The 22503-nt window shown below is 45.8% G+C and overlaps 1 protein-coding gene across 3 annotated transcripts in view; it reads right to left on the bottom strand.

Annotated features, from left to right (window-relative positions):
* LOC140199683 (uncharacterized) overlaps window positions 1-22503 on the bottom strand; it is a 30777-nt gene that overhangs the window by 4840 nt on the left and 3434 nt on the right. Inside the window, exon 2 of one of the 3 annotated variants that reach the window (XM_072262158.1) lies at window positions 11386-11617. The gene's annotated coding sequence lies outside the window, so the exon portion shown is untranslated. The other 2 variants (XM_072262159.1, XM_072262162.1) reach the window with 2 other exon arrangements.

Below are 22503 nucleotides of genomic sequence, written 5' to 3'. Positions count from 1 at the left end.
GCTACAAAGAGCTTGTTATAGTATATGGCTGCTTTTGCAGTCTTTTTAGTTACTCTGACCCCCTCCCCACAGTGATTGATAGTGTTGAACTCATCAAGGGTAATACCAATGAGCATGAAGGGGAGGACAATAATCTTTCTCATTGTATGGCAATCTTGTGATGTGAAAACTACAGGTCACTTGTTACCCAGGATAAAGGTAGATTGGTGCTGGATCCCAAGAGGGGGAATTTCTGAACTGCCTATGAGCAGCTCGTGGTTGAGTTCCCTAGGGGATCAGTTATTCTGGATTGGGTGCTGTGCAATGAATCGGAATTGTTTAGAATGTTATTTCTTCAGTGGTTTCAGCGGGGCTTCACTGCGCAAGTGCGTGGACGTCAGCCAGTGAAAACAGCAAGAAGAGTTTAAAAGGAGACAATTATTTCTTCAGCGATTTGACTAGGGCGCATCTGTGCATATGTGTGGACGTCAGCCAGTAAGAACAGCGAGAAGAGTTTAAAAGAAGACAGTTATTTCTTCAGCGGTTTGATTGGGGCATGACTGCGCAAACGTGTGGATGTCAACGAATGAGAACAGCGAGAAGAGTTTAAAAGGAGACTGCTTTATAGAGTGGGCATCAGAGGAGCGGGCAGTGGAGTAGAGGGAGACAGAGTTGAGAGGCTTTGGCTCAACGGGACTTCGGCAATAATGGGTCGAGACAAGGTACGTTATCTGTGTACAATACAGACAAGAAGAATGTGTGTGAAACCGGTGTTCTGTGCTCGGTGTCAGATGTGGGAAGTCTGGGAGACTCCCAGCCTCCTGGACAGCCACATCTGCGCCAGGTGCGTCGAGCTGCAGCTCCTTAGGGACTGGGTTAGGGAACTGGAGATGCAGCTGGATGACCTTCATCTGGTCAGGGAGAGTGAGGAGGTGATAGAGGAGTTATAGGCAAGTAGTCACACCAGGGCCTCGGGAGACAGATAAGTGGAGGAGGAAGTCTGAGAATCGGAGCGGGAGTGCGCAGGAAGCCATTTTTGAATTTTTTGTTTTTTTTCCATCGGCGTTCAAAGGGGCGGGACTGCGCAGGCGTGTAACGTCGAGCAGTGAAGCGCAGAGGATTTAAAAGGACAGAAATCCTGATTAGGGTGTAATTCGGAGAAGGAAGTCTGAGAATCGGAGCGGGAGTGCGGAGGAAGCCACTTTTGAATTTTTCGGTTTTTTCCTCATCGGCGTTCAGAGAGGCGGGACTGCGCAGGTGTGTGACATCAGGCAGTGAAGCGCGGAAGATTTAAAAGGACCAGAGCCTCATACAGCAGGCAGCATAGTTTGCGGGCGGCGGAGTGAGCCAGGAGCAGAGTGAAGGCTTAAGGGCTTCGGCTCAATGGGCTTAGGCAGAAATGGGCGAGGTGAAGAGCGTTTGGTATTCATTTTTTGTTGTTATTTGAGGAGAGGGGCAGTATGAGTGTGAGGGCAGTTTGTTGTTCTCGGTGTCGAATGTGGGAGGTCCTGGAGTCTCCAAGCCTCCCGGACGTCCACATCTGCACCAGGTGTGCAGAGATGCAGTTCCTAAGGGACCGTGTTAGGGAACTGGAGCTGCAGCTCGATGACATTCATCTGATCAGGAAGAGTGAGGAGTTGAGAGGAGTTACAGGCAGGTGGTCACACTGGGGACACGGGAGGCAGACCAGTGGGTCACGGTTAGGAGGGGGAAGGGGAAGGGGAAGACTCAGGTAATAGAGAGTACCCCGGTGGCTGTGCCCCTTGACAATAGGTACTCCTGTTTGAGTACTGTTGGGGGGGGACAGCTTACCTGGGGGAAGCAACAGTGGCCGTGCCTCCAGCACAGAGTCCGGCCCTGTAGCTCAGAAGGGTAGGGAAAGGAAGAGGAGGGCAGTAGTAATAGGGGACTTGATAGCAAGGGGATCAGATAGGCGATTCTGTGGATGCAGTCCAGAGACCCGGATGGTAGTTTGCCTCCCTGGTGCCAGAGTCTGGAATATTTCTGATTGCGTCCAAGATATCCTGAAGTGGGAGGGAGAGGAGCCAGAGGTCGTGGTACATATAGGTACCAATGACATAGGTAGGAAAAGGGGAGAGGTCCTGAAAGGAGAATACAGGTAGTTAGGAAGGGAGTTGAAAAAAAGGACCACGAAGGTAGTAATCTCGGGATTACTGCCTGTGCTATGTGACAGTGAGAGTAGGAATGCAATGAGGTGGAGGATAAATGCGTGGCTGAGGGATTGGAGCAGGGGGCAGGGATTCAAGTTTTTGGATCATTGGGACCTCTTTTGGCACAGGTGTGACCTGTACAAAAAGGACGGGTTACACTTGAATCCTAGGGGGACCAATATCCTGGCGGGGAGATTTGTGAGGGCTACTGAGGTGACTTTTAACTAGAATGGTTGGGGGGTGGGAATCAAATTAAAGAGACTAGGAGAAAGGAGAAATAGAGAAAGCTAGCAGACAGTGTGTGAGGGAGGGTAGGCAGGGGACAGAGATCAGGAGCACTCAGACCAAAGATGTAGGGGACAAGGAAGAAAAAGATAACAAAATTGTCTGCTCCATTAAGGATAAAAAGAGAGTAAGAGGTGAAGAGTTTCTTAAATGCATCTATTTTAATGGTAGGAGCATTGTAAGAGAGATGGATGAGCTTAGAGCATGGATTGATACCTGGAAATATGATGTTGTAGCTATTAGTGAAACGTGGTTGCAGGAGGGGTGTGACTAAATATTCCAGGATTTCGTTGCTTCAGGTGTGATAGAATAGGAGGGGCAAGAGGGGGGGGTGTTGCATTGCTTGTCAGAGAAAATATAACAGCGGTCCTCTGGCCGGATGGATTAGTCGACTCGTCCAGGGAGGCTATTTGAGTGGAATTGAGGAATAGGAAAGGTGTAGTGACAGTTATAGGGGTGTATTATAGACCACCTAATGGAGACCGAGAACTGGAGGAGCAAATTTGTAAGGAGATAGTAGATATTTGCAGTAGGGACAAGGTTGTGATTGTGGGAGATTTTAATTTTCCACACATAGACTGGGAAGCCCATTCTGTAAAAAGGCTGGATGGTTTGGAGTTTGTCAAATGTGTGCAAGACAGTTTTTTGCAGCAATACACAGAGGTACCAACTAGAGAAGGGGCAGTATTGGATCTCCTGTTAGGGAATGAGATAGGGCAGGTGACGGAGGTATGTGTTGGGGAGCACATTGGGTCCAGTGATCACAATACCATTAGTTTCAGTATAATTATGGAGAAGGATAGGACTGGACCCAGGGCTGAGATTTTTGATTGGAGAAAGGCTAACTTTGAGGAGATGTGAAAGGATTTAGAAGGAGTGGATTGGGACAATTTGTTTTATGGGAAGGATGTCATAGAGAAATGGAGGGCATTTAAAGGTAAAATTTTGAGGGTACAGGATCTGTATGTTCCTGTTAGGTTGAAAGGAAAGGTTAAAAGTTTGAGAGAGCCACGGTTTTCAAGGGAAATAGGAAACTTGGTTCAGAAAAAGAGAGAGATCTACAATAAATATAGCAGTTTGGAGTTAATGAGGTGCTCGAGGAATATAAAAGAATGTAAAAAGAATCTTAAGAAAGAAATTAGAAAAGCTAAAAGAAGATACGAGGCAGCTTTAGCAAGTAAGGTGAAAATAAATCCAAAGGGTTTCTACAGTTATATAAATAGCAAAAGGATAGTGAGGGATATAATTGGTCCCTTAGAGAATCAGAGTGGACGGCTATGTGCGGAGCCAAAAGAGGAGGGGGAGATTTTGAACAATTTCTTTTCTTCGGTATTCACTGAGAAGGATATTGGATTGTGTAAGGTAAAGGAAACAAGAAGGGTAGTTAGGGAAACTATGACGATGAAAGAAGAGGAAGCTTTTAAGGAATATAAAAGTGGATAAGTCTTCGGGTACTGACAGGATATTCCCTAGGACATTGAGGAAAGTTAGTGTGGAAATAGCAGGGGCTCTGACCGAAATATTTCAAATGTCATTAGAAACGGGGATGGTGCTGGAGGATTGGCGTATTGCTCATGTGGTTCCATTGTTTAAAAAGGGTTCTAAGAGTAAACCAAGCAATTATCGGCCTGTGAGTTTGACGTCAGTGGTGGGTAAATTGACGGAAAGTATTCTCAGAGATGGTATATATAATTATCTGGATAGACAAGGTCTGATTAAGAACAGTCAACATGGATTTAGCGTGGAAGGTAATGTTTGACAAATCTTATTGAATTTTTTGATGAGGTTACTAGGAAAGTTGACGAGGGTAAAGCAATGGATGTTGTCTACATGGACTTCAGTAAGGCCTTTGACAAGGTTCCACACGGAAGGTTAGTTAAGAAGGTTCAATGGTTAGGCATTAATATCGAAGTAGTAAAATGGATTCAGCAGTGGCTGGATGGGAGACGCCAGAGAGTAGTGGTGGATAACTGTGTCAAATTGGAGGATGGTGTGCCTCAGGGATCTGTACTGGGTCCAATGTTGTTTGTCATATATATTAATGATCTGGATGATGGGGTGGTAAATTGGATTAGTAAGTATGCAGGTGATACTAAGATAGGTGGCGTTGTGGATAATGAAGTAGGTTTTCAAAGCTTGCAGAGAGACTTAGGCCAGTTAGGAGAGTGGGCTGAAAGATGGCAGATGGGAGTTTAATGCTGAAAAATGTGAGGTGCTACATTTTGGTAGAACTAATCAAAATAGGACATACATGGTAAATGGTATGGCATCCAAGAATGCTGTAGAACAGAGGAATCTAGGAATAATGGTGCATAGTTCCCTGAAGGTGGAATCTCATGTGGATAGGGTGGTGAAGAAAGGTTTTGGTATGCTGACCTTTATTAATCAGAGCATTGAGTATAGGCGTTGGGATGTAATGTTGAAATTATATAAGGCATTGGTAAAGCCAAAATTGTATTGTGTACAGTTCTGGTCACCGAATTATAGGAAAGATGTCAATAAAATTGAGAGAGTACAGAGGAGGTTTACTAAAATGTTGCCTGGGTTTCATCTCCTAGGTTACAGAGAAAGGTTGAACAAGTTGGGTCTTTATTCTTTGGAGCATAGAAGGTTGAGAGGGGACTTGATAGATGTGTTTAAAATTATGAGGGGGATTGATAGGGTTGACGTGGATAGGCTTTTTCCATTGAGAGTGGGGGAGATTCAAACAAGAGGACACGAGTTGAGAGTTAAAGGGCAAAAGTTTAAGGGTAACACGAGGGGGAACTTCTTTACTCAGAGAGTGGTAGCTGTGTGGAACGAGCTTCCAGCAGAAGTGGTTCGATGTTGTCGCTTAAAGTTAAATTGGATAGATATATGGACAGGAAGGGAATGGAGGGTTATGGACCGAGTGCAGGTCAGTGGGACTAGGTGAGAGTAGGAGTTCGGCATGGACTAGAAGGGCCGAGATGGCCTGTTTCCGTGCTGTAATTGTTATATGGTTATAAGTGGATAACAGTCAGGAGAGGGAAGGGCAGGAGTCAGAGGCTAGAAAGCACCCCTGTGGCTGTGCCCCTTGACAATAAGTAGTCCTGTTTGAATACTGTTGGGGCGGGGGGGGGAATGGCCTACCTGGGGGAAGCAACAGTGGATGCGCCTCTGGCACAGAATCCGGCCCTGTGGCTCAGAAGGGTAGGGAAAGGAAGAAGGCAGTAGTGATAGGGGACTCAACAGTTAGGGGGTCAGGTAGGCGATTCTGTGGACTCAGGAAAGAAACGCAGATGGTAGTTTGCCTCTCAGGTGCCAAGGTCCGGAATATTTCTAATCGCGTTCAGGATATCCTGAAGTGGGAAGGAGAACAGCCAGAGATCGTGGCACATATTGGTACCAACGACATAGGCAGGAAAAGGGAGGAGGTCCTGAAAGCAGACTACAGGGAGTTAGGAAGGAAGTTGAGAAGCAGGACCAAAAAGGTAGTCATCTCGGGATTACTGCCTGTGCCACGTGACAGGGAGTACAGGGATCAAGTGAGGCGGAGGATAAACGCGTGGCTGAGGGATTGGAGCAGGGGGCAGGGATTCAGATTTCTGGATCATTGGGACCTCTTTTGGGGTAGGTGTGATCTGTACAAAAAGGACGGGTTGCACTAGAATCCCAGGGGGACCAATATCCTGGCGGGGAGGTTCGCTAAGGATACTGGGGACACTTTCAACTAGCGTTGCTGGGGGGTGGGAACCAAACCGAAGAGACGGAGAAAGAGGAGGTTGGCTCACAAATAGAGAAAGATTGGAGACAGTGGGAGAGGGAGAGTAGGCAGGTGATAGAGAAGGGACGCGTTCAGACCAATGGATTCTGATGTGTCTATTTTAATGCAATAAGTATTATGAACAAAGCGGATGAGCATAGAGTGTGGATCAGTACTTGGAGGTATGATGTTGTGGCCATTACAGAGACTTGGATGGCTCAGGGGCAGGAATGGTTACTTCAAATGGCAGGCTTTAGGTGTTTCAGAAAGACAGAGAGGGAGGCAAAAGAGGTGGGGGTGTGGCACTGTTGATCAGAGATAGTGTCACTGTTGCAGAAAAGGAGGAAAACATGCAGGGATGGTGGAAATAACGAACAAGAAGGGGTCAATAACTCTACTGGGTGTTGTTTTATAGACACCCAATAGTAACAGGGATATCGAGCAGATAGGGAGACTGATTCTGGAAAGGTGTAATGATAACGGAAGTCATGGTGGGAGATTTTAATTTCCCAAATATTGATTGGCATCTCCCTAGAGTGAGGGGTTTAGATGGGGTAGAGTTTGTTAGGTGTGTTCAGGAAGGTTTATTGACCCAATATGTAGATAAGTCGACAAGAGAAGAGGCTGTACTTGATCTGGTATTGGGAAATGAACCTGGTCAGGTGTCAGATCTCTCAGTGGGAGAGCATTTTGGAGAGAGTGATCACAATTCTATCTCCTTTACCATAGCATTGGAGAGCAATAAGAACAGACAAGTTAGGAAAGTATTTAATTGGAGTAATGGGAAATATAAGGTTATCAGGCAGGAACTTGGAAGCATAAATTGGAAACAGATGTTCTCAAGCAAATGTACGGAAGAAATGTGGCAAATGTTCAGCGGATATTTGCACGGGGCTTTGCATCGGTACGTTCCAATGAGATAGGGAAAGGATGGTAGGGTACAGGAATCATGGTGTACAAAGGCTGTTGTAAATCTAGTCAAGAAGAAAAGCTTACGAAAGGTTTAAAAAACTAGGTATTGATAGAGATCTAGAAGATTATAAGGCTAGTAGGAAGGAGCTTAAGAATTAAATTAGGAGAGCCAGAAGGGGACATGAGAAGAGCAAGAGGATAAGACATAAGGGAATAGGACCAATCAAGTGTAACAGTGGAAAAGTGTGTACGGAACCAGAGGAGATGGCAGAGGTACTTAATGAATACTTTGCTTCAGTATTCACTACGGAAAAGGATCTTGGCAATTGTAGGGATGACTTGCAGCGGACTGAAAAGCTGGAGCATGTAGATATTAACAAAGAGGATGTGTTGGAGCTTTTGGAAAGCATCAAGTTGGATAAGTCACTGGGACCGGATGGGATATACCCCAGGCTGCTGTGGGAAGAGAGGGAGGTGATTGCTGAGCCTCTGGCGATGATCTTTGCATTATCAATGTGGACGGAAGAGGTTGCGGAGGATTGGAGGGTTGCAGATGTTGTTCCCTTATTCAAGAAAGGGAGTAGGGATAGCCCAGGAAATTATAGACTAGTGAGTCTTACTTCAGTGGTTGGTAAGTTGCTGGAGAAAATCCTGAGAGGCAGGATTTATGAACATTTGGAGAGGCATAATATGATTAGGAATAGTCAGCATGGCTTTGTCAAAGGCAGGTCGTGCTTTTGAAATTTTTGAGGATGTGACTAAATACATTGAAAGTAGAGCCGTAGATATAGTGTATATGGATATTAGCAGGCATTTGATAAGGTACCCCATGCAAGGCTTATTGAGAAAGTAAGGAGGCATGGGATCCAAGGGGACATTGTTTTGCCCACAGAAGCCAAAGATTTGTTGTAGCTGGGTCATATTCTCCATTGAGCCCAGTGACCAGTGGTGTGCCTCAGGGATCTTTTCTGGGACCTCTACTCTTTGTAATTTTTATAAATGACCCAGATGAGGAAGTAGAGGGATGAGTTAGTAAATTTGCTGATGACACAAAGGTTGGGGGTGTTGTGGACAGTGTGGAGGGCTGTCAGAGGTTACAGCAGGACATCGATAGGATGCAAAACTGGACTGAGAAGTGGCAGATGGAGTTCAACCCAGATAAGTGTGAAGTGGTTCATTTTGGAAGGTCAGATATGATGGCATAATATAGCATTAATGGCAAGACTCTTGGCAGTGTGGAGGATCAGAGGGATCTTGGGGTCCGAGTCCACAGGACACTCAAAGCTGCTAAGCAGATTGATTCTGTGGTTAAGAAGGCATACAGTTGTTACGTACCCCGTAACGGGTTAAAGAACCAGCAGAAATGGAACAGCTGGAGTCTGGTATTGCTGTTAACTAAAGCTATTCTATTAGTAACTACGCAATACAGTAACATAAAAATCCGATAAATTAAACAGGTTAGCAAAGTTCATGCATATATTAGTTTAGATTATGAGGACACTCAGTCCTCGTTTATTGTCATTTAGAAATGCATGCATGCATTAAGAAATGATACAATGTTCCTCAGAGTGATATCACAAAAAAAAAACAAACCAGACTAACACTGACAAGACCACATAATTATAACATATAGTTACAGCAGTGCAAAGCAATAGCATAATTTGGTAAAGAGCAGTCCATGGCCACGGTAAAAAAAAAGTCTCAAGGCTCCGATCGACTCCCGATAGTCCCCGATAGCAGGCGGCAGAAGAGAGAAACTCTCTCTGCCATAAACCGCCAGGCACCGACAACTGTTGATGCATTGGAAGCACCCGACCCCAGCTGACACTGAGTCCATCCGAAAACTTTGAGCCTCTGACCAGCCCTTTGACACCGAGCATTGAGCACCATCTCTGCCGAGCGCTCCGACCCCATCCCAGCCACTGAGCAACAAGCAAAGCCGAGGATTCGGGGCCTTCCCCTACGGAGATTCTGGATCACACAGTACCAGCGGCAGCAAAAAAGGCATTTCAGAAGTTTCTCCAGATGCTCCTCCCTTCTCTCACGTCTGTCTCCATCAAATCAGGATTGTGCACGGTACCCTACTTGACAGATTACAGATATCATTCACCGGAGTGGCCGCGCAAGCTGCGTCGCGCTGCCATCTTCTCCTCCTCATAAGTGTGGAAATATAAAAGCCAAGCTTCTTCAAGCTTAGGAGGTAATGGATACAGTCTTACGATGATGGGTAAATGAAGTCTGTTTGGTTTGTGTTACTGAGTTGAGTAGTGTTGGAGAGAGAGATGCTTATAATCCAAAGGCAAATGTTGTGAGAAGGCAATTACGTCGATATTCTACGCCAGCAATACAAGATAACAATAGTAGTAGGTTTATCTCCGAAGGTATTCCACTCCACACATGAAATATCACCGAATGTGATCGTCAACGAATACCCTTTCAACACAAGTGGTACCACACCCAAATTCAGCTGCAGGTCATCCCAAAGTGGTGGCCACAGGATACTCAAACCGAATCCAGGTATGGATTATCACCAACAGCAGCTCATCACAAAGGGGACCCTCTTCAAGGGAACCACCAACCAGGCAAGGGTCGACACACCAGTAGATTACACAAGGTTACCCCCAAACACACAACGTGATAGCCACTTATCCAGTTCCAAGACATATGAAATAACTCCAACAGTGATTTGCCACAGGGGTGCCTTTCTTTAGTGAACTACCACACCCAAACAAGGGGTAGATACACATGTGGTATTCACAAAGGTTTTCCCTCACCAGAGAACTCACTCCTGTGGATTAACTAAGTGACAATCACACTTTTGTAGTCGAATGAAAACAAACTCACCCTCATGGGCTACTTAGAGAGTCCAAACAGTGATCTCTTTGTCACTAGGTTTCTTCTGTTTCAAACCTATCTCTCCTTTCTTCTCTTCCTGCAAACTTGTTCCAGTTGCTGAACACTTGTGAGAGTCATTTATCAATACTCAGGATCGATCCCAACTCACCCCTTTTGGGCTGCTGAAAGTTTAAACCAGCAACCGACTCACTGGTGTCTTCCATTGACCAAATCCATCTTGACTATAACTGTATGTGTCTGTGTGTCCTTGTATAATCAAAACAAGCTGCAGAGAAACCATAACATCGATTGCCCATCAAATAACTCCAGCTCTCTCTCTGGAGCAGCTCAAACAGTGTCCAAAAGTCAGTCTCATTCTCCCGACGTTTTAAAGTGACAGTCCACAGAAAATATGAACCCTAGGGTTACATAACACAGTACATTGGCCTTCCTCAATCGTCGGATTGAGTTTAAGAGCCCAGAGGTAATGTTGCAGCTATATAGGACCCTGGTCAGACCCCACTTGGAGTACTGTGCTCAATTCTGGTCGCCTCACTACAGGTAGGACGTGGAAACCATAGAAAGGGTGCAGAGGAGATTTACAAAGATGTTGCCTGGACTGGGGAGCATACCTTATGAGAATAGGTTGAGTGAACTCTACTTTTTCTCCTTGGAGCAATGGAGGATGAGAGGTGACCTGACAGAGGTGTACAAGGTAATGAGAGGCATTGATCATGTGGATAGTCAGAGGCCTTTTCCCAAGGCTGAAATGGCTTAGCATGAGAGGGCACATTTTCAAGGTGCTTGGAAGTAGGTACAGAGAATGTCAGAGGTAAGTTGTGTTTTTTTTTACGCAGAGAGTGGTGAGCGCGTGGAATGGGCTGCCGGCAACGGTGGTGGAGGCGGAAACGATAGACTCCTGGATGGCTACATGGAGCTTAGAAAAATAGAAGGCTATGGTAAGCCTAGGTAGTTCTAAGGTAGGGACAAGTTCGGCACAACTTTATGGACCGAAGGAGCTGTATTGTGCTGTAGGTTTTCTATGTTTCTAGAACTAATTGACTTTTTCACTGACTGGAAGGCTCTTCATCCGAGATTAACTTCAGCCTATATTTTTGTTCCTTGGATTTAGATACCAGGAGCTTGTCAGTGCTTGCAAGATCTAATTTCCTGCGCATGCACTTCCAGAAAAAGTCGGGAGCATCATCCATGGCTGCCTGTATACCCAGAGAACCGCACCACCGAGAGACCCAGCCACCCGTGAAGGCCACAGGACCGCGCGTACGGTATGGAAATGGCGCGGTCACCTTCGCTCACTCCTGGGGGCTCGGTGACGGCCCGTGGGGCTGAGACCGGGACTGCGTGGCCACAGTGTGTCGGCTGCTCACGGTAATTGTCCCTCAGTCGGCGTGCGAACACCAGTGCTGATGAAACCGTAATCCCGATCCCGAGCCCAAACTCGGGCTCATTCCTACCTACCTGCTGCCCGCCAAGCCCCCGGAGCCCTTTGTCAGCTGAACGCATGCGCGCTTCGGCATCCTCTACGCCTGCGCGTGTTGGCGTCTGGTCGCCGGAGGGGAGTTCTGAAGCGCGGAGGTGTCTGGGTAGGTACTGTGCCATTGAAGATGTCTGCTGGCATTGGTTCGGCCCCATATAGCTTCTTGATGCGACACGACATCAAACGTTACGGGGAGAAAGCTGAGGCGTGGGGCTGAGGAGGGGAAAAAAGGATCAGCCATGATTGAATAGCGGAGCAGACTCGATGGGCCAAATGGCCTAATTCTGCTCCTATGTCTTATGATCTTGTATGCTTTGAAACAGCTAATGCTTTTTTTTAACGTAGAAAACTTAGCAGAAAGCTCTCACAAACAATATACTCGATATCACAGAACATACAATAGTACATAGTACAGTACAGGCCCTTCGGCCCACAATGTTGTGCCGACGCTCAAATGGTCTCAGGTTAGCCTAACGTCGATGGTGGGGAAACTGCTGGAGTTAGTTATCAAAGATGTGATAACAGCACATTTGGAAAGCGGTGAAATGATCGGACAAAGTCAGCATGGATTTGTGAAAGGAAAATCATGTCTGACGAATCTCATAGAACTTTTTGAGTATGTAACTAGTAGAGTGGATAGGGGAGAACCTGTGGATGTAGTATATTTGGATTTTCAGAAGGCTTTTGACAAGGTCCCACACAGGAGATTAGTGTGCAAACTTAAAGCACACGGTATTGGGGGTAAGGTATTGGTGTGGGTGGAGAGTTGGTTAGCAGACAGGAAGCAACGAGTGGGAATAAACGGGACCTTTTCAGAATGGCAGGCGGTGACTAGTGGAGTACCGCAAGGCTCAGTGCTGGGACCCCAGTTGTTTACAATATATATTAATGACTTGGATGAGGGAATTAAATGCAGCATCTCCAAGTTTGCGGATGACACGAAGCTGGGCGGCAGTGTTAGCTGTGAGGAGGATGCTAAGAGGATGCAGGGTGACTTGGATAGGTTGGGTGAGTGGGCAAATTCATGGCAGATGCAATTTAATGTGGATAAATGTGAAGTTATCCACTTTGGTGGCAAAAATAGGAAAACAGATTATTATCTGAATGGTGGCCGATTAGGATAAGGGGAGGTGCAACGAGACCTGGGTGTCATTATACACCAGTCATTGAAAGTGGGCATGCAGGTACGGCAGGCGGTGAAAAAGGCGAATGGTATGCTGGCATTTATAGCGAGAGGATTCGAGTACAGGAGCAGGGAGGTACTACTGCAGTTGTACAAGGCCTTGGTGAGACCACACCTGGAGTATTGTGTGCAGTTTTGGTCCCCTAATCTGAGGAAAGACATCCTTGCCATAGAGGGAGTACAAAGAAGGTTCACCAGATTGATTCCTGGGATGGCAGGACTTTCATATGAAGAAAGACTGGATGAACTGGGCTTGTACTAGTTGGAATTTAGAAGACTGGGGGGATCTGATTGAAACGTATAAGATCCTAAAGGGATTGGACAAGCTAGATGCAGGAAGATTGTTCCCGATGTTGGGGAAGTCCAGAACGAGGGGCCACAGTTTGAAGATAGAGGGGAAGCCTTTTAGGACCGAGATTAGGAAAAACTTCTTCACACGGAGAGTGGTGAATCTGTGGAATTCTCTGCCACAGGAAGCAGTTGAGGCCAGTTCATTGGCTATATTTAAGAGGGAGTTAGATATGGCCCTTGTGGCTACGGGGGTCAGGGGGTATGGAGGGAAGGCTGGGGCGGGGTTCTGAGTTGGATGATCAGCCATGATCATAATAAATGGCGGTGCAGGCTTGAAGGGCCCAATGGCCTACTCCTGCACCTATTTTCTATGTTTCTATACCCCTTCCCCACACGAAACCACCACGGTGGGCTTCACAGCTGAACAAGTGAGAAGACAGCTGAAACGTCTCAACCCAAGCAAGGCTGCAGAACCAGATGGTGTCAGTACCAGGGTGCTCAAGCCTGTGCCCCTCAGCTATGTGGAGTACTTCGCCATGTATTCAACCTGAGCCTGAGGCTCCGGAAGGTTCCTGTACTGTGGAAGACGTCCTGCCTCGTCCCTGTGCCGAAGACGCCGCGCCCCAGCGGCCTCAATGACTACAGACCGGTGGCATTGACCTCCCAATCATGAAGACCCTGGAGAGACTTGTTCTGGAGCTGCCCTGGCCTATGGTCAGGCCACACTTAGATCTCCTCCAGTTCGCCTACCAGCCCCGACTAGGAGTTGAGGATGCCATCGTCTACCTGCTGAACCATGTCTACGCCCACCTGGACAAGCCAGCGAGCGCTGTGAGGGTCATGTTTTTTGACTTCTCCAGTGCGTTCAACACCATCCGCCCTGATCTGCTGGGGGGAGAAGCTGACAGCGATGCAGGTGGATGCTTCCCTGGTATCATGGATTCTTGATTACCTGACTGGCAGACCACAGTACGTGTGCTTGCAACACTGTGTGTCCGACAGAGTGATCAGCAGCAATGGGGCTCCACAGGGGACTGTCTTGTCTCTCTTTCTCTTCACCATTTACACCTCGGACTTCAACTACTGCACAGAGTCTTGTCATCTTCTGAAGCTTTCTGATGACTCTGCCATAGTTGGATGCATCAGCAAGGGAGATGAGGCTGAGTACAGGGCTACGGTAGGAAACTTTGTCACATGGTGTGAGCAGAATTATCTGCAGCTTTATGTGAAAAAGACTAAGGAGCTGGTGGTAGACCTGAGGAGAGCTAAGGTACCTGTGAACCCTGTTTCCATCCAGGGGGTCAGTGTGGACATGGTGGAGGATTACAGATACCTGGGGATACGAATTGACAATAAACTGGACTGGTCAAAGAACACTGAGGCTGTCTACAAGAAGGGTCAGAGCCGTCTCTATTTCCTGACAAGACTGAGTTCCTTTAACATCTGCCGGACGATGCTGAGGATGTTCTACGAGTCTGTGGTGGCCAGTGCTATCATGTTTGCTGTTGTGTGCTGGGGCAGCAGGCTGAGGGTAGCAGACACCAACAGAATCAACAAACTCATTCGTAAGGCCAGTGATGTTGTGGGGATGGAACTGAACCCTCTGATGGTGGTGTCTGAAAAGAGTATGCTGTCTAAATTGCATGCCATCTTGGTCAATGTCTCCCATCCACTACATAATGTACTGAGTGGGCACAGGTGTACATTCAGCCAGAGACTCATTCCACCGAGATGCAGCACAGAGCATCATAGGAAGTCATTCCTGCCCGTGGCCATCAAACTTTACAACTCCTCCCTTGGAGGGTCAGACACCCTGAGCCAATAGGCTGGTCCTGGACTTATTTCATAATTTACTGGCGTAATTTACATATTACTATTTAACTATTTATGGTTCTATTACTATTTATTATTTATGGTGCAACTGTAACAAAAAACAATTTCCCCCAGGATAAATAAAGTATGACTATGAAACCCTGCCTCCCATATAACCCCCCCCCCACCTTAAATTCCTCCATATACCTGTCTAGTCGTCTCTTAAACTTCACTAGTGTATCTGCCTCCACCACTGACTCAGGCAGTGCATTCCACACACCAACCACTCTCTGAGTAAAAAACCTTCCTCTAATATCCCCCTTGAACTTCCCACCCCTTACCTTAAAGCCATGTCCTCTTGTATTGAGCAGTGGTGCCCTGGGGAAGAGGTGCTGGCTATCCACTCTATCTATTCCTCTTAATATCTTGTACACCTCTATCATGTCTCTTCTCATCCTCCTTTTCTCCAAAGAGTAAAGCCCTAGCTCCCTTAATCTCTGATCATAATCCATACTCTCTAAACCAGGCAGCATCCTGGTAAATCTCTTCTGTACCCTTTCCAATGCTTCCACATCCTTCCTATAGTGAGGTGACCAGAACTGGACACAGTACTCCAAGTGTGGCCTAACCAGAGTTTTATAGAGCTGCATCATTACCTTGTGACTCTTAAACTCTATCCCTCGACGTAAAAAGCTAACACCCTATAAGCTTTCTTAACTACCCAATCTACCTGTGAGGCAACTTTTAGGGATCTGTGGACATGTACCCCCAGGTATCTCTCCTCCCCCACACTACCAAGTATCCTGCCACTTACTTTGTACTCTGCCTTGGAGTTTGTCCTTCCAAAGTGTACCACCTCACACTTCTCCAGGTTGAACTCCATCTTCTCGGCACACTTCTGCATCCTATCAATGTCTTGCTGCAATCTTCGACAATCCCCTACACTATCTACAACACCACCAACCTTTGTGTTGTCTGCAAACTTCCAACCCACCCTTCTACCCCCACATCCAGGTCATTAATAAAAATCACAAAAAGGTGAGGTCCCACCTTGTGGGACACCACTAGTCACAACCCTCCAATCCGAATGTACTCCTTCGACCACGACCCTCTGCCTTCTGCAGGCAAGCCAATTCTGAATCCACCTGGCCAAACTTCCCTGGATCCCATGCCTTCTGACTTTCTGAATAAGCCTACTGTGTGGAACCTTGTCAAATGCCTTACTAAAATCCATGTAGATCACATCCACTGCACTACCCTCATCCATATGCGTGGTCACCTCCTCAAAGAACTCTTATCAGGCTTGTTCGACACGTTCTGCCATTCACAAAACCATGCTGACTGTCCCTGATCGGACCATGATTCTCTAAATGTCCACAGGTCCTATCTCTAAGAATCTTTTCCAACAGGCATGCTGTGTGTCAAATGCCAAAGTCCAATCCACTTACAACTGTTGATATAAAATACAGGAGATCTCCAAATGTTGAATATATAGAGCACACACACAATGGATTTAAGGGGAAGTTGAGTCAACAGAGGAAGAGAAAAGAAAAGAACATCGTTACAGGGTACTGGGAGGAGACTGAACAGGAATACTGACAGGGACCGCTAGACAGACTGGTCTCTCTATTGTACATTTTACAGTCAGTAAGAAACCAGAAACACAAACTTTTAATATAAATTGGCACTGATTTATTTATTGACAGATCTATAATATTTAACTCCAGGTTAATTAAAGGCTAATATAATCAGAACAAACTGCTCCCGGTGACCAGTGATGAACAACAGCAATAACTGCAGAATCTGATACCAACAGTCACTCTTCAACTTATGACTGGATTCACCAACTGTAAAGGTTGAATAATTAATATAGAATTATTTAAATTGCCTCCCTGTGTGAACCTGCTGCTGTTTGAGCAGTTGGGATGATGGAGAAAGCCTTTGTTCACACAGGCCAATTGTGCAGCCTCTCAGTATGAACTCGCTACTGCCTCACAAGGTGGGATAACTGAGTAAATCTCTTCCCACAAACTGAACAGGTGAACAGTCTCTCCCCAGTGAGAACTGACAGGTAGGTCTGCAGGTGGGATGACCCAGTGAATCCCTTCCCACATTCTGAGTATGTGAATGGCCTCTCCCCATTGTGAACTCGCTGGTATGCCTGCGGGTGGGATGACCAAGTGAATCCCTTCCCACATTCAGAGTATGTGAACGGCCTCTCCCCAGTGTGTACTTGTAGGTTGTATGACCAAGTGAATCCCCTACCATAGATGAAGCAGATAAACAGTCTGTCCCCACTGTGAAATCGCTGGTGTGCCTGGAGGTTAGACAAAACAGAAAATCTATTTCCACTGTCTGAGCAGGTGAATGAGTTCTTCACAGAGGGAACTCGCTGCTGTCTCTTCGGGAAGGATGAACTATTGAATCCCTTCGGACACACGGAACAGCTGAATGGTCTGTCTCATGTGAGCTTGCTGGTGTCAGAAGGTTGGATGACCAAGTTATTACCTTCCTGCATTCAGAGCAGGTGAATGGCTTTTCTCCACTGAACTCACTGGTGTGTCAGCAAATGAGATGATAGAGATTAGCCCTGTCCACAGATAGAGCCGACAAACTGTCTCTCCCTTCTGTGAAATCACTGCTGTGTCTGCAAGTGAGATGACTGTGAATCCTTTCCCACACTTGAAGCAGGTGAACAGCCTGTCACTCCTGTGAATTTTCTTATATAACTTAAACAGACTGTAGATGCCAGATGAATCACTTCCTGCAGTCAGAGCAGATGAACTATCTCTGTGTAGTGAAACTAATATATCTTCAGGCTGGATGACTGAGTAGATCTTCTCCCACACACAGTAGGTAAATGGCCTCTCTCCAGCATGAACTCACTGGTATTTCTGTGGTTGGCCTCAGTACTCCCACAACCAGGTTCAAGAACAGTTATTACCCCTCAACTATGAGGGTCTTGAACCAGAGGTGATAACTTCACTCAATTTCACTTGCCCCATCATTGAATTGGTCCAACAACTTTGGACTCACTATTTATTTATTACTATATTTTCTCAGCTCAAGGTGGTAAACTTTCAAAAGGACTAGAATATAAAAGCAGGGATGTCGTGTTAAGACTTTATAAAGCACTGGCGAGACCTCACTTGGAGTATTGTGAGCAGTTTTGGGCCCCTCATCTTAGAAAGGATGTGCTGAAACTGGAAGGGGTTCAAAGGAGTTTCACAAAAATGATCCCGGCTTTGAAGGGCTTGTCACATGAAGAGCATTTGATGGCTGTGGGCCTGTATTCACTGGAATTCAGAAGACTGAGGAGTAACCACATTGAAACCTATTGAATGGTGAAAGTCCTCGATAGAGTGGATGTGGAGAGGTTGTTTCCTATGTAGGAGTGTCTAAGACCAGATGACACATCCTTAGAATAGACGGGTGTCCTTTTAGAACAGATATAGAAACATAGAAAATAGGTGCAGGAGTAGGCCATTCGGCCCTTCGAGCCTGCACCGCCATTTATTATGATCATGGCTGATCATCCAACTCAGAACACCGCCCCAGCCTTCCCTCCATACCCCCTGACCCCCGTAGCCACAAGGGCCATATCTAACTCCCTCTTAAATATAGCCAATGAACTGGCCTCAACTGTTTCCTGTGGCAGAGAATTCCACAGATTCACCACTCTCTGTGTGAAGAAGTTTTTCCTAATCTCAGTCCTAAAAGGCTTCCCCTCTATCCTCAAACTGTGACCCCTCGTTCTGGACTTCCCCAACATCGGGAACAATCTTCCTGCATCTAGCCTGTCCAATCCCTTTAGGATCTTATACGTTTCAATCAGATCCCCCCTCAATCTTCTAAATTCCAATGAGTACAAGCCCAGTTCATCCAGTCTTTCTTCATATGAAAGTCCTGCCATCCCAGGAATCAATCTGGTGAACCTTCTCTGTACTCCCTCTATGGCAAGGATGTCTTTCCTCAGATTAGGGGACCAAAACTGCACACAATACTCCAGGTGTGGTCTCATCAAGGACTTGTACAACTGCAGTAGTACCTCCCTGCTCCTGTACTCAAATCCTCTCGCTATAAATGCCAGCATACCATTCGCCTTTTTCACCGCCTGCTGTACCTGCATGCCCACTTTCAATGACTGGTGTATAATGACACCCAGGTCTTGTTGCACCTCCCCTTTTCCTAATCGGCCACCATTCAGATAATAATCTGTTTTCCTATTTTTGCCACCAAAGTGGATAACTTCACATTTATCCACATTAAATTGCATCTGCCATGAATTTGCCCACTCACCCAACCTATCCAAGTCACCCTGCATCCTCTTAGCATCCTCCTCACAGCTAACACTGCCGCCCAGCTTCGTGTCACCCGCAAACTTGGAGATGCTGCATTTAATTCCCTCATCCAAGTCATTAATATATATTGTAAACAACTGGGGTCCCAGCACTGAGCCTTGCGGTACTCCACTAGTCACTGCCTGCCATTCTGAAAAGGTCCCGTTTATTCCCACTCGTTGCTTCCTGTCTGCTAACCAACTCTCCACCTACACCAATACCTTACCCCCAATACCATGTGCTTTAAGTTTGCACACCAATCTCCTGTGTGGGACCTTGTCAAAAGCCGTCTGAAAATCCAAATATACCACATCCACTGGTTCTCCCCTATCCACTCTACTAGTTACATCCTCAAAAAATTCTATGAGATTCGTCAGGCATGATTTTCCTTTCACAAATCCATGCTGACTTTGTCCGATCATTTCACCGCTTTCCAAATGTGCTGTTATCACATCCTTGATAACTGACTCCAGCAGTTCCCCCACCACCGACGTTAGGCTAACCGGTCTATAATTCCCCGGTTTCTCTCTCCCTCCTTTTTTAAAAAGTGGAGTTACATTAGCTACCCTCCAATCCTCAGGAACTAGTCCAGAATCTAACGAGTTTTGAAAAATTATCACTAATGCATCCACTATTTCTTGGGCTACTTCCTTAAGCACCCTGGGATGCAGACCATCTGGCCCTGGGGATTTATCTGCCTTCAATCCCTTCAATTTACCTAACACCACTTCCCTACTAACATGTATTTCGCTCAGTTCCTCCATCTCACTGGACCCTCTGTCCCCTACTATTTCTGGAAGATTATTTATGTCCTCCTTAGTGAAGACAGAACCAAAGTAATTATTCAATTGGTCTGCCATGTCCTTGCTCCCCATAATCAATTCACCTGTTTCTGTCTGCAGGGGACCTACATTTGTCTTTACCAGTCTTTTCCTTTTTACATATCTATAAAAGCTTTTACAGTCCATTTTTATGTTGCCTGCCAGTTTTCTCTCATAATCTTTTTTCCCCTTCCTAATTAAGCCCTTTGTCCTCCTCTGCTGAACTCTGAATTTCTCCCAGTCCTCAGGTGAGCCACTTTCTCTGGCTAATTTGTATGCTTCTTCTTTGGAATTGATACTATCCCTAATTTCTCTTGTCAGCCACAGTATGAGGAATTTCTTTAGCTGGAGAGTGGTAAATGTGGCATTCATTACCACAGGCAGCTGTAGAGGCCAAGCGTTTATGTATATTTCAGGCAGAGGCTGACAGTTTCTTAATTGGTCAGAGCATGAAGGGATACAGGGAGAAGGTAGAAGATTGGGACAGAGAAGGAAAATGGATCAAGCCGTGATGAAATGGTACAGCAGACTCAATGGGCCAAATGGCCTAATTCTGCTCCTATGTCTTATGGTCTAAAACTGAGCCTAAGAAGAACATAGTAACCTGCTTCAATGACTATATCCAGAAGCACTTACATCCATAGAGATTAAGTGTTTTGAGAGGTTGATAATGAAATATATCAACTTCTGCCCGAGAAGCAACTTGGATCTAATTTGCCTACTGGCACAACAGGTACACAGCAGATGTCATTTCATTAGCTATACTCTCAATCCTGGAACATCTGGACAGCAAAGCTGTATAATTCAGGATTTTCTTTATCAACTACAGCTTGGAATTCAATACTATCATCCCCTCAAAACTGATCAATAAGCTTCAAGACCTTGGCCTCAATACCTCCTTTTACAATTGGATTCTCAATTTCCTCATTTGCAGACCGCAGTCAGTTTGGATTGGCAGCATCTCCTCCACAAGCTCCATCAGCATAGCTGCACCACAAGATTATGTGCTTCACCCCCTGCTCTACTCTACAGCAAGACCCCAGCTGATTATCTTCAGAAACAGGAAACTTGGGGTCCATGAACCAATCCTCATCAGAGGTGGAGAGGGTCAGCAAATTTAAATTCTTTGGTGTTAGATCATTTCAGAGGACCAGTCTTGGGCCCAGCACTTAAGTAATTTGCAAAGAAAGCACAGCAGTGCCTCTACTTCCTTACAAGTTTGCAAGAAGTCAGCATGACATCGAGAGCTTTTACAAACTTCTGTGGATATGTGGTGGAATATTGACTGGCTGCATCACAGCTTGGTATGGAAACACCAATGCCCTGGAAGAGAAAATCTTACATAAAATAGTGAATATGGCACAGTCCATGACAGGTAAAGCTCTCCACACCATTGAGCACAACTACATGGAGTGCTGTTGCAGGAAAGTGGCATACATCATTACGGACCCCGAACACCTAGGCCATGCTCTCTTCTTGCCACTACCACCAAGCAGCAGCTACAGGAGCCTCAGGACTCACACCACCAGTTCAAGCACTACAAACAAAATGCTGGAGGAAGTCAGCTGGAGAGGTGGTACCTATGGAAAAGAGCAGACAATGTTTTGGGCCAAGGTCTCAGGCTGAAGTGTTGACTGTTCTCTTTTCCATAGATGCTGCCTGGCCCACTGAGTTCCTCCAGCATTCTGTGTGTGTTGCTTGGATTTCCAGCATCTGCAGATTTTCTGTTGTTTGTGACTGGACCAAATTCAAGAACAGTTATTACCCGTCAACTATCAGGATTTTGAACCAGAGGAGATAACTTCATTTGTCACTGAACTGTTCCCACAACCTGTGGTCTCACTTTCAGAATCAGAATCAAGTTTAGTATCACTGGCATATATCATGAAGCTTGTTAACATTACATCAGCAGTACAATGAAATACATATATAACCATATAACAATTACAGCACGGAAACAGGCCACCTCGACCCTTCTAGTCCATGCCGAACTCTTACCCTCTCCTAGTCCCACCGACCTGCACTCAGCCCATAACCCTCCATTCCTTTCCTGTCCATATATCTATCCAATTTAACTTTAAACGACAACATAGAACCTGCCTCAACCACTTCTGCTGGAAGCTCATTCCACACAGCTACCACTCTCTGAATAAGGAAACTCCCCCTCATGTTACCCCTAAAATTTTGTCCTCTATAACTCTCAACTCATGTCCTCGTTTGAATCTTCCCCACTCTCAGTGGAAAAAGTCTAACACATCAACTCTATCAATCCCCCTCATAATTTTAAACACCACTATCAAGTCCCCCCTCAACCTTCCACGCTCCAAAGAATAAAGACCTAACTTATTCAACCTTTCTCTGTAACTTAGGAGATGAAACCCAGGCAACATTTTAGTAACCTCCTCTGTACTCTCTCAATTTTATTGACATCTTTCCTATAATTTGGTGACCAGAACTGTACACAATACTCCAGATTTGGCCTTACCAATGCCTTATACAAATTCAAATTTGTGACAAATAAATATAGAGAAAAAAACAATTACAGTATGTATGTAGTGTTCCTGGGTTCAATGTCCATTTAGAAACGAGATGATAGAGGGGAAGAAGCTGTTCCTGAATAATTGAGTATGTGTCTTCAAGTCTCTGTCCCTA

Source organism: Mobula birostris, chromosome 6, assembly GCF_030028105.1.
Source record: "Mobula birostris isolate sMobBir1 chromosome 6, sMobBir1.hap1, whole genome shotgun sequence".
Taxonomy (NCBI): Eukaryota; Metazoa; Chordata; class Chondrichthyes; order Myliobatiformes; family Myliobatidae; genus Mobula; species Mobula birostris.
Note: the sequence above shows the minus strand (reverse complement) of the source record. Positions and strands in the feature narration are given on the sequence as shown.